This window comes from Cupressus sempervirens, chromosome 4 (genome assembly GCF_028749045.1).
Source record: "Cupressus sempervirens isolate cs-2001-9-10 chromosome 4, ASM2874904v1, whole genome shotgun sequence".
NCBI classification, from domain to species: Eukaryota; Viridiplantae; Streptophyta; class Pinopsida; order Cupressales; family Cupressaceae; genus Cupressus; species Cupressus sempervirens.
In genome coordinates, this window is record NC_143121.1 from 135,098,138 (window position 1) to 135,113,696 (window position 15,559).

The window sequence follows — 15,559 nt, forward strand, 5'->3', positions numbered from 1 at the left end:
ATAACCATCCATATATTTTCCAACGTGCTAAGATAGGACCACCTTATACCACTAGTGTCTCCCTTGTAAAGGTAAGACATGCAAGCTAGTAGGAGAGACACCCATAAACTGAACTCCTACTTAAGTATAATAAATCAAACCTAGAAAGAGAATCCATAGTGTGTTGATGATTATGAATTTAGTTTTATCTAGGTTGGTCATAGGTTGGTAAAGATTATGAAACTCAAAAAGTGCATCAAATTGTCTTTTCAAACTATTAGCAAAATTAGATAGGAGGAATACATTATCCACAAAGAGTAAATAACAATCACAAAATGATAAAGAAGCCAACCATCATCTATAGGTATACCTTGTCTAAGAAAATTCTCATAATCATCAATATAGATACCAAAGAGTGTTGGTGGGAGAGGGAAACCCTACTTAAATTCAATTTAGTCTAGACAAACTCAAAGAGGTACAATGATTAAGGAAATGCCAAATAACTTTTAGAGATGAATTTTGGTGGTAATAAGAGTATTAGAAAAACCTACGTTTCATAGTTACTAGGAAAAAAGATATCATGGTATTAAGTAAATGAAATTCTTCAATTCCATAAAGCAATATGAAACTTTATAGGATCAATGAGACTTCTCAATGAATGCAAACCTAACAATGTAAGATATTGGCTATACTTGATATATTTGATTATTTGTACACAATTACCAAAAGATATGTTGAAATAAATTGAATAAAATGCCTAATTCTTCAAGAAAGAGATATGTTTACCCTCTAAGAAAAGGATCCCAACTCTTGGGCAATTGTGTGATTATCTTCCAATGGTATTTCTCTGATCATGTTCAAATTAGGGCCATCACATTTGAGGTCAGCTGGATTAAGATCTATTAGCCTTTAAACTATCAACTTGATTGGATGTTGCCTTGTTGCCCCTGTTTCAAGAAATATAGGTCCATAACCTTTTTGGGTGCTATATTGAGAATTAAATGAAACAAATAATAATTTATTATGTATTATTTAAAGGGTGCTAGCTCAATGGAAGAGCACCTACTTTACAAGTAGGAGAATGGTGGTTTGATTCCATCGTGCTATATTATGACCAAATACACTACCAAATATGTGACTAAATATGTTATTGAATATGCTACTAAATGTGCTATTGAATATGCTACTAAATATGTGATGACATATAATATTAAATATGTTGCTAAATACACTACCAAATATGTGACTAAATATGCTATTGAAACTGCTACTAAATATGTGATCAAATATATGATTAAAATACTACTAAATACACTAACAATTATGTGAGTAAACATACTAAATATGTGATTAAATATGCTACTAAATGTACCACTAAATATGTGACTAAATTGATGATCAAAATCAGGGATCAAATAAGTGACTAAAATTGTTTACTAGTGTATTTAGTAGCGTTATAAATGACGGGATACTAACTACTATTAGTCACGTGATTGATTTTAGTCACAAATATACAAATTTTAGTGGTTTATTTAGTCACATATTGCTATTTTTGTACTAGTGATCCAAGCTTTCCCAAATAGCTATCCAACCTTGCATACCAGGTTCTAGGTGCTTTCTTAAGACCATATAGAGATTTATTTAGTCTGCATACCATGTCTTTGTCTTTTGTCAAAGTAAAACATTCAAGATACTCAATATATACCTCTTCTTCAAGTTCTCCATTTAGAAAGACTGATTTAACATCCATTTGATATCCCTTGAGCTTCTTATTCAATGCATAAGCCAAGAACATTCTTATTGCTTCCATTCTAGCTATAGGTGCATATGTCTCCTCATAGTATATTCATTCTTGTTGTGAGTATCCCTTGAATACAAGTCTAGCCTTGTTCCTCACAACTTCTCCTTGCTCATTCATCTTGTTTCTGAATACCCTTTTGGTTTCTATCACATTCTTATCTTTAGGTTTAGGAACTAACTCCCATGTTTCATTCTTCACAATCTGATCTAATTCATCCTTTATTGCTTGAATCCAATGATCATCCTTACATGCTTCATCTATACTCTTAGGTTCAACTTGAGAAATCAAATATATATCTTCATTAACTTTGTTTCTTGTCATCACACCTTTGTCTTTTCTTTCAATTATCTTCTCTAGAGAGTGATTCTTTATCAAATTCCTATTAGGGGTAGGAGCTGACATGTCAACTCTTATCTCATCTCTAGGTCAGCTCTTATTTCTCCTCTTTGCTCAATAGTTAGCACATCAATCCGCAAATCATTGTTAATCTCAATAAAAACTTTTGTATTTTGTCTAAAAACTCTAGAATTATCTTCCTCATCATCTAAATTATAATCTAGGATCTTTTCCTTAGTTCCAAACTTTTCATCAATCTTTACATTTGCACACTCAAATATTGACTTAGTCTATGATTAAAATATTTTTATGCCTTTCCTTTCAATGAATAGTCAAGAAAAATACCTTCATCAATTCTTGGATCAAACTTGACAACATCATCATATCTCTTAATATAACACTTGCTACCAAATATTCTAAAATACTTAACTGATGGTGAATGATCAAACCATAGTTCATAAGGTGTCTTTCTCATACCCTTTCTGATATGGTCTCTATTCATAGTTTACACTATTGTATTGGCTACTTCTCTCAAAAGTTTCTTGGATACATGATTCTCAAAACATCGCTCTTTTTGCCTCTACTACTAATCTATTTCTTTTTTCTATAATCTCATTCTGTTTAGTTGTCCTAGGTGAAGACAACTACATTTTGATTTTATTGTCTTCACAAAATATGTTAAACTCTTTAAAGGTGAATTCTCCTCCTTTATCAAATCTCAAACATTTTATGTTAACATGAAATTCATTCTCAACTCTATTCTTAAATATCTTAAACATCAGACTTCTCTTTAAGAAATGCTACACATTTCGTTCTAGTGAAATCATCACAAAAATCATGAAATACCTTTCACCACAGAATCCTCTTGTTCTTGAGGGATCACTCAAATCTATGTGAACAATTTCCAACTTCTTTGTGGTAGTGAACTTCTTCCTGGGAAAAGATACCTTCTTTTGGTTAGCCAAAACACATTCTTTGCAAACCACATTAGTAATCCTAATTATCTTATGTAGATCTCTAACTACAAACATGCTAGTAACCTTTATAATATTATCAAAGTCTATATGACAGAATCTCATATGCCATAAACAACTTTTATCCACTTTAGCAACCAAACAAGTCATTTTAGTTGGAATCAACTAAAATACGTTACCTCTGGACCTAGTACTAGTTCCAATCATCTTAAAAATCCATATCCTTGATAATCCAAGTCTTTTCTATGAATTGCAATTGGCACTCATTGTACACCAACTGTCCTGGAACACTCAACCAATTATGCTTCAATCCATCAAAAAAATAAACATCATCAATGTTAGTTCTTCTATCTAAAGTAATGGATCAAATCCTTGTAATATGATAGGTTGCATTATTACTAGCTCTAACAATACCTCCATCATAGTTCCTAAATTTAACAAAAAAAATTCATATCACTAGTCATGTGATGTGAACAACCACTATCTATTATTCAATCATATTTGTTTTCAACTTGGCAAACTAGAGTCATTTCTAATTTCTTTATCAAGATCTTCTTCTTTAATAGCTGAAAATCCTAACCCATAATCACTTTCACTTTGATTTCTTTCATCAGATTCCTCATCTTCATTAGCATTCAAACAATTTATATCTCTTCTAGGATTAAAATTTCCCTTATAATTTTTCTCTCTTTTAGGACATTTAGATGCATAATGACCAAACTCATTACATGTCCAACATCTAAAGATATTCTTACCATCTTTTTTTCTTCTCACAAGAAGTGATATGCCTTCCTCAATCTTCTTGTCTTCAATAGATCTAGTTTTTCTGCTACTAGAAAAATCTCCATTTGTGCTTGTGCTTCTAGAAAGGCTTAATTGAACATTCAAGGCACTAAAAGTTGTCTCAACTCTTGTTAGTTCTCTAGATTGTCTCAGATTTACTTCTTCTACTTCCAATATTGCAAGAAGTGTTTCCATGGTAAACTCCTTAGTGTAGGGTATTAGTATCTGAATCATTTGAGCAACTTGCTTGAATGGTAGTGTCAAAGTTTAAAAGATCTTCCACACAACCTCATCTTCTTCCTTGGTTGAACCATGTGACTTGATTCCTTCAATAATCTATGATATACTACTAATATAGTTTCTTACAAATTCATCTTCCATCATTTTAGCATCTTGAAATGCACATATCCAATTTTGCAATCTTACTCTCTTTGTATATCTATCACCTTCAAAAGTAGATTCTAATGCTTTCCAAATTTCATGAGATGTTTGAAGTCACTTTACTTGACTATATTCATTCTTTGGAAAAGCTGATAGTAGAGCCTCTCTATCTCTCATGTTGCACATAAAGAGATCTCTCTCTACTTCACTGCATTCTTCAAGTTTCCCTACTTCGACAATTGTCTCCTCACTCTTTGTCAAGATCCAATAAATTCGACCCATGCACAACATATGAGTCTTCATCTCCAACTATCATAGTTGGCCCCATCAAATCTAGGACTATCCCTTCTAAAATTATTTTCCATCAATCTTGCAAAGCTATTAAGCTTATCCTTCAAGTACTTGATGCTCTAATAGCAATTGTTAGAATATATAGTCCACCAATATAGCTGAGAGGGGGGCAGGGAGGGTGAATCAGTTATCTAACTAATATTACAATTATCAACTTTAAACAAACTTAACCATATGAATAATATAATTAGAAACCACAACAAGATAATCATACATAATAACACCAGATATATTAACTAGGGAAACCATTGATCAGAGCAAAAACCCCAGTGGGGATGGTACCCACAAAATGATGTACTAATATAAATATTCCTTGTTAGAAGATGGACCCTTTTAGGAGTCCATAACAACATTCAATACATATCAATCCTTGTTAGGAGACTTTGAATCTTTTTTAGGAGATTGCAACCCCTATTAGGAGTTATCGAAGACAACTGAACCCACTACCCAAAAAACTTCAAGGTTAAGATGAATGAACCCACTGTCCAAATGATATCTATATTACTTCTTACAGAATAATATAAATGAATAGTACTTCCTTCCTTTGCCATATCAAACAAACCTTTGCTCCTTCTGATCTTGTAGCCAAATCACAAATCTCTCATCCAATAATCCCTTGAATCACTTACTCACATTTACCAAACACTCTACTCCTTTTCACACTTCATATTTCATATGATACTTCATATTTCTTACAAACAAGGAAAACATCTTTCCTTTATACAATATCTTCAAAATAATTCCTTGAGTTGCCCTTGAGGATTTCCCAATTAATTATAATAAGGTGATTAATTAATTACAATTACAATAGAACTATCGACTCACATTCTATACAAAACTTCATGCATGTGATACTAGGTTTTGCACATCCAACTGTCCTCTATCACTATCTAACCATGCATCCCTTTATTACATCTCAGATGAAAGATATAATACAAGCATCAAAAACTTATTTCCAAGTACTTTGTCTATATATTGCTCTCAGTAAATTAGGTACAACTTTTGTACATCTTTGACTTACATGCTACACATTGAACCACATCATCATGACATTGTATTGAATATGTCCATGGCTGCACATCACCAAACAAGAAAAACTTTGTTCGTACAACTATGATATCTCTATGTTACTCTGCTAGTCTTCACAGACTTACTACTATGTTGACACTAATGACAAACATAATCATGAATGCAACATGTCAATACTCTTCAATTCTTATAATACTTCCCAAAGTAGTATCATCAACATTCATGCTAACATGAACACACCATAATATGTCAAAACTCTAAACACATATCAAGAGTATACCATGACATACTAATGAAACCATCTTAACACTAATGATAGCATATCAAATGAAAGCATAACCACACCTTTACCAATAACCTCATGAGTCCTCAAGATGAAACCATCTCCACACACCATGAAGAACCAAATGCATCATGTGAAAGTCAAACACGCTTCTACAAAAATGAGATCTAGGATAAATCTCCAAATTTTGCAAACACTCAATAAATATATCAATGCCAAAAACTCTCACTCAACTGTGGTACCAAGTTACCCATGGCATCACAAAATTCATCTCCTACATGAAGATTATCTAGGTCCACACAAACATAACTCAAGTGTCAATACCAAGTGAAACCAAGATCTCTAAACCAAGAAGATACAAACCAAACTAAGAACTAATCCTACACTGCCACCTCATCATTGTCAAAAGCTCTCACCAAATCATGTATCCAAGCTATTCATGACACCATGATGAAAAACTATGAGAACCAACCAAGACATTAAACCATCAAAGAAATCAAAGTGCACATCATGAGCTCCTCAAAAGAAATCAAATAATCATGATCATCAACTAAGAAGATATACCATCATACCCAAATCAGGAATCTAAACCAATGAAAAACAAGGATGTGCCTTTATACCCAATCATATGATGCCAACATCCATGACACCATGATCACATCCATGAATTGAGCAACTAACTCTCAATGTACCCAACATGTTAGTATAAAATAGTCAACCACAATCTTCTACCATGATTGTACCTAGTGACAAAATCTCATTCCTTCTACATGTAGAAAAAACAATAAACCATATGGTTCAAGGCATAGACAACCCAAATCCAAGCCACCAATCTAAATATGCATCAATAATGAAATATCAATGAGAAAACAAAACCCATAACCAAGCCATAAATGCAACCTTTAAGTATAGGTTGCTTACAACACTGCACAACTTGTAGACCCAACAAGTCATCATACATATCCAAACCAAACACTGATAATCATATCATCATGAGACCAATCTAGAATATGAATTGAGTATATAATGACATCAAATTCAAACCTCCAAAATATACAATATCATAAACTCACAATGTTACCATAGTCAATCTATATCATAAACCATTTAGATCAATATATCAAAAAATAAATCATAAGAAACTTGCACCAAATTTGAACTAGCATAAAGAGTTGTCCAAGATCTTTTTGTTGACTACTCGAAGCCTAAAATCTAACTCCATATGCCTAAGCTATTCCCAAATGTGTGCTCAAAATAAACATCTAATCTTTGGGCTCTTAAAACCTAACAAAATATCAAAATTCCAAAGACTATGAGAAGTCCAAAATATGATATCCTGAGTGAAAGTTATGGATGTTTTACCAAGAAAATCTTTTTACCATTTTCACTATGATTTTTCTTTTTAAAAAATCAATGACACAAATTCTGACAAGATTAAGTTTGATGGTTGTCACGGGATGAAATTAAAACCTCTTTCATTTTCTCTTAACATGGTCAAACTAGGGCATATTATATATCCAAATCTATGAAAAAACTAACTCATTTATGCAAGCTCCCCCCCTAAAACCTTATTTAAATGAACCATTAAAAAAAATCCATTTGTCCAACAATTTCACATGCCCAAAATCTACCAACTTCCTATTATAACAAAAAATTCAAAACCCTTAGATCTACAATAAACAACCTACAAAACTCATATATCTTTCCCTTTCTTTTATGCTCTCATGCATTCCCATTGATTCAATCTAGGGTTACAACAAAAAAACCATAGCTCTAATATCACTTGTAAGAAAACTTGCAATAAAGATTATAATTGTTTTAACATAACCCATAATAGATCTAAAATAAATATGCAATTTAAATCTGTATGCAAAAGAATAGACAACATACTCACAAAAATGTCACACAAGATATACCCTAGGAAACCCTCATTGAGGAAAAAACCCAACCTCCAAAAGAAATGCATTATTCAGCAAAAACACAATTATAATACAATCATGGAAGCCTTCAAATCAATATCCAAAACCAAGAAATCCATGAGAACAAGTATGAATCCACACATCCTATCCCATGCTTCCAACCTTCACAAATGCTACCTTGGCTAATCTATCAAGCCTTGTCTTGCTTGATTTTCCCTTTTTCACCTTTTGTCCTTCTATTTGGTCTCTACAACTACCCCTAGGGCTTCTTATATAATATCAAGTCTCACAAAACCACCAAGTGGGATTACATAAATCATTTTCTAAAGCCATGTGCTACCTAACCCATTCACCCCACATTTAATTATTTTCCCCAATATTAAATAATTACAACAAATATTATCACAATGTTACAATACAACTCATTAAGTACATCCCATGGGAATCTTTACATGTTGCACATTCATCTAGGTGCAAAATTACATAACAAAATAATATAATATAATATAATAATATTATGCAATGTGTGGAACACTCATTATCTCAAAATAATGGTGCAAGAAAACCAAAATGTGTTCTCAAAAATTCTTGAATGGTTGGATAGAAATACTTTGGACAAGGAAATAAGGGTTCTATAATTTTCATTCTAAGATGATTTTTTGTATTTTTTTCTCCAAAACCCCTAATAGCCAAAAGAAATTACTTAATCCCAAAGTTGTGGGACTCATTGGTACTATAGCTAGGATGGATGAATCAACTTTGATTCTTCCTTATATGGATGCAAACCTATTAATTTCCATTAACTTAGGTTGCAACATTATAAAAAATTAAATATTCAATTTGATAAGGAGGTCATAGAGTTAACCTATAATAGTGGGTTGCACATTTATGGAGGAAGAAATTCCTCCAAAAATTAAATAGTCAAAATTTTGTTCATGAGGCTTCAATAGAAACCCCTAAGGAATTTTGACAGAAGTCATTTACTTTCAATAGAAACTTCCCTTTTCAAGTACTTTTAATCGAAATTACTTTCTTTTGATAAGAGAAAATGTATGAAATAGTTCGATTAAAAGTAATTTTGATATAAAGAACTTTTAATAAAATTTAATTTTAGTACAAACCCCCTGATTAGGCGTGGTCCACAAAGGCCAAACAAATTATGAATTAATCATAGCTTGGGTACTTAACTAGAGAGCATAGATGGAAAATTGAAGACAAGCTCATTTGTACAACATAATTACTCCAAATGGGCTTTCTAATGATTATAGACTTGATTAATATTAAGTCAATTATGTACACATCTTTTGACATAAATCAAATGTAGGTTTACTACCTAAAATAAACCTTTGAATTGGATGTTCATGCAAAAATAGAAAACAAGAGAACATAAATTCTATAAAAAAAAAAATTAAAAAAACCAAAATCTCCATATCAAAGTTTACATTCAATCACAAAAATAAATTTTGAAATATGAGAAATATCCAAAATTTACATGTGTCAAAAATAAAAGATGTCAAAATTAGAGTTAGATCAAGTTCAGATGTTAATAAAGTATAAAATAATAAGGATAAAGACATGAAACCAATTCCATTATTTGGATATGGATTTTGAAATACTAAATTCAAAAGATTTGCATTGATATGTACTTAAGGAAAAAAAAAAAAAAGTGATACATTTCAAAACTAGTGTCACTATAAAAAACCTGGGTTTTCAACAACATACCATTTTCATAGGAGAAAAGATAATTGAATCAAATCATTTTAAAAGAATAAATAAAATATATATTTAGAATTCAAACATAAAATTTTACAAGACTCTACTTGACTTAATCTTTAAATTTGTAACTCTTTAGTGGTAGTATTCATCCAAACATGGATTTTTTTAAAAACAAATCACAATTTATTATCACCTTAGGTAAAAAAGTGTAACCCCATTAAGTTTCTAGGTGCACTAATTACATTTTTTCTATATAAAATAGAGGGTTGTGAAAGGAAAGTTCTCCCTTTTGAAAAATAAGAATAGTTCAACAAACCTTACTACTAGTTGTAAAACTCCTCCTAACCTAAACAAGAAGAACTAAGCTAACCCTTGATTAGTTGAACCTAGTACTACACCTTAGCATAACCCTAATATGTGTGAGTAATCTAGATATAATATGGATATTAAACCTCATAGGTATGTATTAATTAAAAATGTGGATGCCTTATAGGATTCCTTTAGAAATGATAGTCATCTCCATAGTGTGGATGACAACAAAGTCCCAACTTATTCTAGCCTTAATAGTCAATGTGCCCCTTACAAACATCTTGAACACACAATATGGAATGCCACAAATTTATTATTGAGAAACTTATAAATGATCCTAGGAACTAGAAACATGATTCAAAATCACTACTCTTTATTATTTTTGAGAAGATCAAAGTAGAATGAGCACACATGACACAATTGATACCTTGGTGATTTCACCATTTAAGATGATGGATAGGACTTTTTTGACTAAACTTACTCAGACCCTGATGATTTATCAACTAATTACTCTCTAGTACTTTTTCCTTCTAGAACCCCCATTTAGGCCCTATCAAGAGTCTACTACTTTAGGTCAATATTGTTACTCTTCACCCTTGTTTGAACCTTACATTGGTTCTTCTCTTGTCTTTTTGTCTTTGGATTTCCTTTCCTTAACAAAATGTGCACCATTTATTGCTCACTACCTTCCAAAATCTTCATCATACTCAACATCTATATTAGAACTCCATATACCCACATCATGGAAAAATTCACTTCTATCTTAATGTCCTCATATTCAATCCCCATCTTTGGATAATAGGAAAACTCTATGGTCTTCTCATGACCAAGAATCAACACTATTTATCCCTAGTCTCCAATGGTGAGACCATTTCTTCTAACAACATGTCCATTACCTTGTGTTTTTCCTCTTGGAATTCCAAACTTATCATTTAATGTCAATGGAACAACATTAACCTCCAAATTCATTATCATAGGGGTACCCTTTTGTATTGTACCCTTCTCCTCACTCAAGGGACATACTATTGTCCACATCTTAACAAACTCATCACAATCAAGCCCTCCGAGACTTTTTTCCTTGTTAGGTTCACCAACATCAATGTCTTCTATCTTTGTTTCAACATCTAGAACCACTTAATCATCTTATTCACCATCTACCACTATTTCAACATATTGAACATGTTCACTATTAGGTTCTTCATCCTATTTTTGTCTCTTTTTTAATCTTCTCTCAAGATCCAACCTCGCCTATCTTGCTCTATTCTTTCTACAAGCTTCCTCATTCTTTCCCCATTCTCCTCTAGCATTCTTTTCAAGCTCCTCATCTCCTCTTGCCTCTTCTTTTCTTCTTCTTTTAAGCTCCTTATTTCTTCCTTCCTTTTCTTCATAACATTCCTCAACAATCTCTTCAATTCTTTATATGCCTCAAGTGTTTCCTTTTGTGACTTTGTCAAACCCATCTTTGTCATTCCTAGACTCCTCTCAATACTCACCAGCATGGAAGGATCTATTGTCTTTCTCTTATACCTATATGATAAAAAGAATAGTGGTTCAACACCTTTATCCTATGTAATAAGACTAATTGTTAAATTGCAAGAATTTTCTACCATGGAAGGTTGAAACTCTATGATTTGCGAAATACTGAAGCTTTTTTTGTTTTGTAAGTCTACCGAATTGTAGTTAGAAAAAAAATGAAGCATAATATATATATTTTTAAATAGTGTTTTGTCAAAATTGTGACATCTGCCAGGGTTGTGGGGTCTGGCACACTTGGCCCAACTTTCGAGCTGGCCCAGATCGCATTTTAAAACGTCTTGATCGTGCCATGATCTCTGCACAATCTTTTTTCTCTTTTTCTAAGGATCGAGATTTGCCTGTCATTCCTCTGTCAGATGTCACATTATCTGACCACTATGCCATTTATTTTAGCATCACTTGGCATACATCTATCCCGAAGGTGGCCAAATCTTAGTTTTTTCTCAACACGTTTGTGTTGATGCATGCTTCCACTATCTCACATATCCTACATGTCTGGAACTTGGCGCCACGTCCGCATTCTCAGACGGGTTGGATCCATTGGTGGTCTGATGCCATTGCCAGAACTGTGCATTTAATGCGCATCTATGGGTGTCAAGTTGCCATTTTTAGGAAATGAGCGTATGAGGCTAATACTCTGGCCCTCAGAAAAGCTTCTGAGGTGCTCACCCTCAATCCCTTTGATGCGGATTTGCAAGTCTAGCTTGCCAAGCTTCGTCATGATAAGCAAGTTGCTAACAACTATGCTGCCCATGGAGCTCAACTCAAAGCCCATCTCCACTTGTTGGAGGTTAGCGACAAAGCCTCCAAGGAGTTTTTTCATGCTCTCCAAGATCGTCATACCAATGTTGGGATTAAAAAGCTCAAGCAGGGCACGAATGTTACTCAGGGAAAATCAGCTGCGCATGAAGAAGCTCTCAACCAGTGCATCGCTATTACTCCTAACTACCTTGCAGTGGACCAGTGTGCTTTCTGTGAGCAACTTCTCTCCCTCACTGATCTCAAAGAGGCTACCTTCTCCATGGTAGATGACAAATCCCCTGGGTGTGATGGATTTCCCTGTGAATTCTACAAACACCTTTGGGAGCAAATCGACCCTGACCTGAACAAAGTCTATCTTGAAGCATTTCATTCTAAAAGCTTAGGAGTCATTATCAATAAAGGAAATATCAAATTCATACCTAAAGCTGGTGATCTTGAGGATATTTGCAATTGGAGGCCCATCACCCTTCTAAATGTGTCTTATAAGATTATTGCCAAGGCTCTCTCCCTCAAAATCAAGCATATGTTGCCGCTCATTGTGCGGCCTAAGCAAACTGGTTTCATCAAATCCAGATACATTCTTGACAACATCATTCCTGTCTGGGAGGGGATGGAATGGGCTTGCAAGTCCAAGCAAAAAGCTATCTTTCTAAAGATAGATTTTGCCAAAGCCTATGATCGTATTGAATTGGCCTTCATCCTTGCTATGCTTCAGGCTCTGGGATTTGGTCCCAATTTCATTCAATCCGTGGAGATACTTTTTGGTGATGCCAATGCTTGTATCACCATTAATAATTCGCAGTCTGAGGCTTTCAGGCTCTTCTGCTCCATTAGGCAGGGCTGCCTTCTAGCTCTAGCTCTTTATATTCTGGTGGCTGAAGGGTTTGGTTACCTTCTCGCTCATTTTGTTTCCTCAGGTTTGGTTTGTGGTATTTCCTTGCCTGAATCTTCAACTCAGCTAGTTAATGGTCATTTTGCTGATGATTCCTTTCTTACTCTTCTTGAAGAGGAGGAAAACATCAAATCTGCCTTATCTTGTTTGGACACCTCTTTCCAGGCTTTTGGCTCTGCCATTTAGTGGCATAAGACGCTTTGTTATTGCTAGTCTTTTTCACCAGCTCCGCTCTGGCTCAGCCAGTATGAATGGAAATAGGTCACTCATGGTGAAACTTTCTGATTTCTTGGCATTCATTTTGCCTTCCAGGCATCGCCTCTGGAGCTTTGGAATGCTGTGCTGGCCAAGATCACCAAAAAGCTTGACTATTGGATTACCAAGCCACTTTCGCTTGCTGGTAAATTTTAGATTTATTCTAAGATTTTGGCAGCCACTCGTGTTTATTACTCTTCGTGCTGGGCTCCCTCCAAAGTGTCTTATCTTAAATTAGAACGTTTGCTCAGAGATTTTCTCTAGGCTTCTGGTTCTGATCATCAGGGGTTCCACCGTGTCACATGGGACTATTGTTGCCTCCCTAAGGAGTCTGGCAGCCTCAGCCTACTTTCCACTCACAAGCAGGGCACTGCTCTTTGTGCCAAGTGGATCATTCATGCTATTTTTGGAGATGAAGCTTGGAAGATCTTGGTTCATCACTGCATTTCCTCTGGCTTTCCTATTAACAAGCCTGCTTGGAAGAGGATTGGCTTTCATACCCTTCTCATCATGCGCAAGCCTATTGTCATCCAGGGATCTTTTGTTATCAAAAGCATCTGGAAGGCCTAGGAGGCAATTAAGCCTTGGCTTCATTGGGCTGGCGATGAGTTTCGTAATGGCCTCTCATTGAATCAACAGAATATTTGATGGTCCCCCCTGTTTGCCTCTCAGGGTACCCCTCTTGCCAAAACCTAGGGTGCCTGTGCTCTTCATTTTTTCAAACATGGCATCAGGACTACCAAAGATCTCTTCGCCAGAGTCACCATGAGTTTCAGGACTTGGGAAGACGTGCAATTTCAATACCGCCTTGTCCGATCAGATTGACAGACTTTTGACCTTCTGCTTTCCTCCATCCCTGTGTATTTGGTGCACAAGGTGGGGATACAGTCTGGTCGTTCTTGGTGGAAGGACTGGAAGTGGTATCCTGACACTCCCTTTGCCAACTACAAGCCCAATATGGGATACCGATGGCTTTCACCCCATCTTCCAATGGTTGATATGCTCAACAAACATTGACATTTATAGTCTTCACTTTCTCAGTGGCGCAAACCCTTTGACACCATCTGGAGTGCTATTACTGAACCCAAGATCACCCATTTTTCTTGGTGCCTTTCTTTCCAAGGTCTTCCCCTAGGGCATCGGCTCAAGCACATTGGGGTTCCTGATCCCAGGTGCCCTTTTTGTGGTCAACCTGAGTCTTTTCTCCACATATTATAGTTTTGTAAACATGCTCAAAACTACTGGTATTGGATTCATGATTTTTTCAAGCCCTTTCGGCCTGAACCATTTTCATGGCACATGATCCTGTTGGGTGATTCCCCCAGAATTCCCAGAAAGTTCTCTCAGATCTGGCATACTTTCAGAATGGAAATTTTTTTTTCTCTGTGGAAAGATAGAAATGTTGTTATATTCACACATATCTTTTTAGATGTTAATATTGCTATGTACACCAAAGCTTGTATTTTTAACAATGTTATTATGTAGATTCAGGTGCAAGCTAATAAAGTTGCGCTTGAGGTGGCTCACCTGCAGGAGCTTCCTAACCACTGGGGCAATGCCCCTTGCACTGTGGCTAGAGTTCCTCCTAATGCCTCGGTCGAGACCTCCACACCTCATGGCCGCCATCAGCGGTGCCACTCCGCAAGCCGTCACTCACATACTCTGCGCTCGCAGGCTTCCCGCCACCACTCTCCCAGTGGTGGTGCCCATGGCTGGAGACGTCGCTTTGCCTCACCACCCCGTGGTGGTTCTGGCTGCTCCCCGCCTCCTCCTCCTACTGCTTGCCGGCATGATGCTAGGAAATGGCCTCGCCTGGCGCTGGTGATTTCTCCTCCGCGGCTTGAGGTGGAGGCTACCACTGATCCCCCTGCTGCTGTTGTTACAGATGACAGTTGGACTGTGCCCAGCCCACCCCCCAATCCCACTAATGATTGGGGATTTAATGACAAAGATGATCCTGCTCCCTCGGCTGCCACTACTTTTGCAGCCTGAGGTTTCTTTATTAGTTTTTTTTTATGAATAGTTGTTATCTCTGGCTATTGCCGTGTTTTTAGCTCCGGCCTGTACCGTTTGGACTTTCGCGGGGTGATCTTGTATCCCCCGGCCCCTTTTTGTTGTAATCTGAATATATTTTATTAATAAAAAAGGCCACTATTCATCAAAAAAATTGTGACATCTTGTTCATCATAATTGCAATGTCATGTTCATAGCATCCGAACAGGATGATAAAATTGTGATAGTCTTAACCATCAC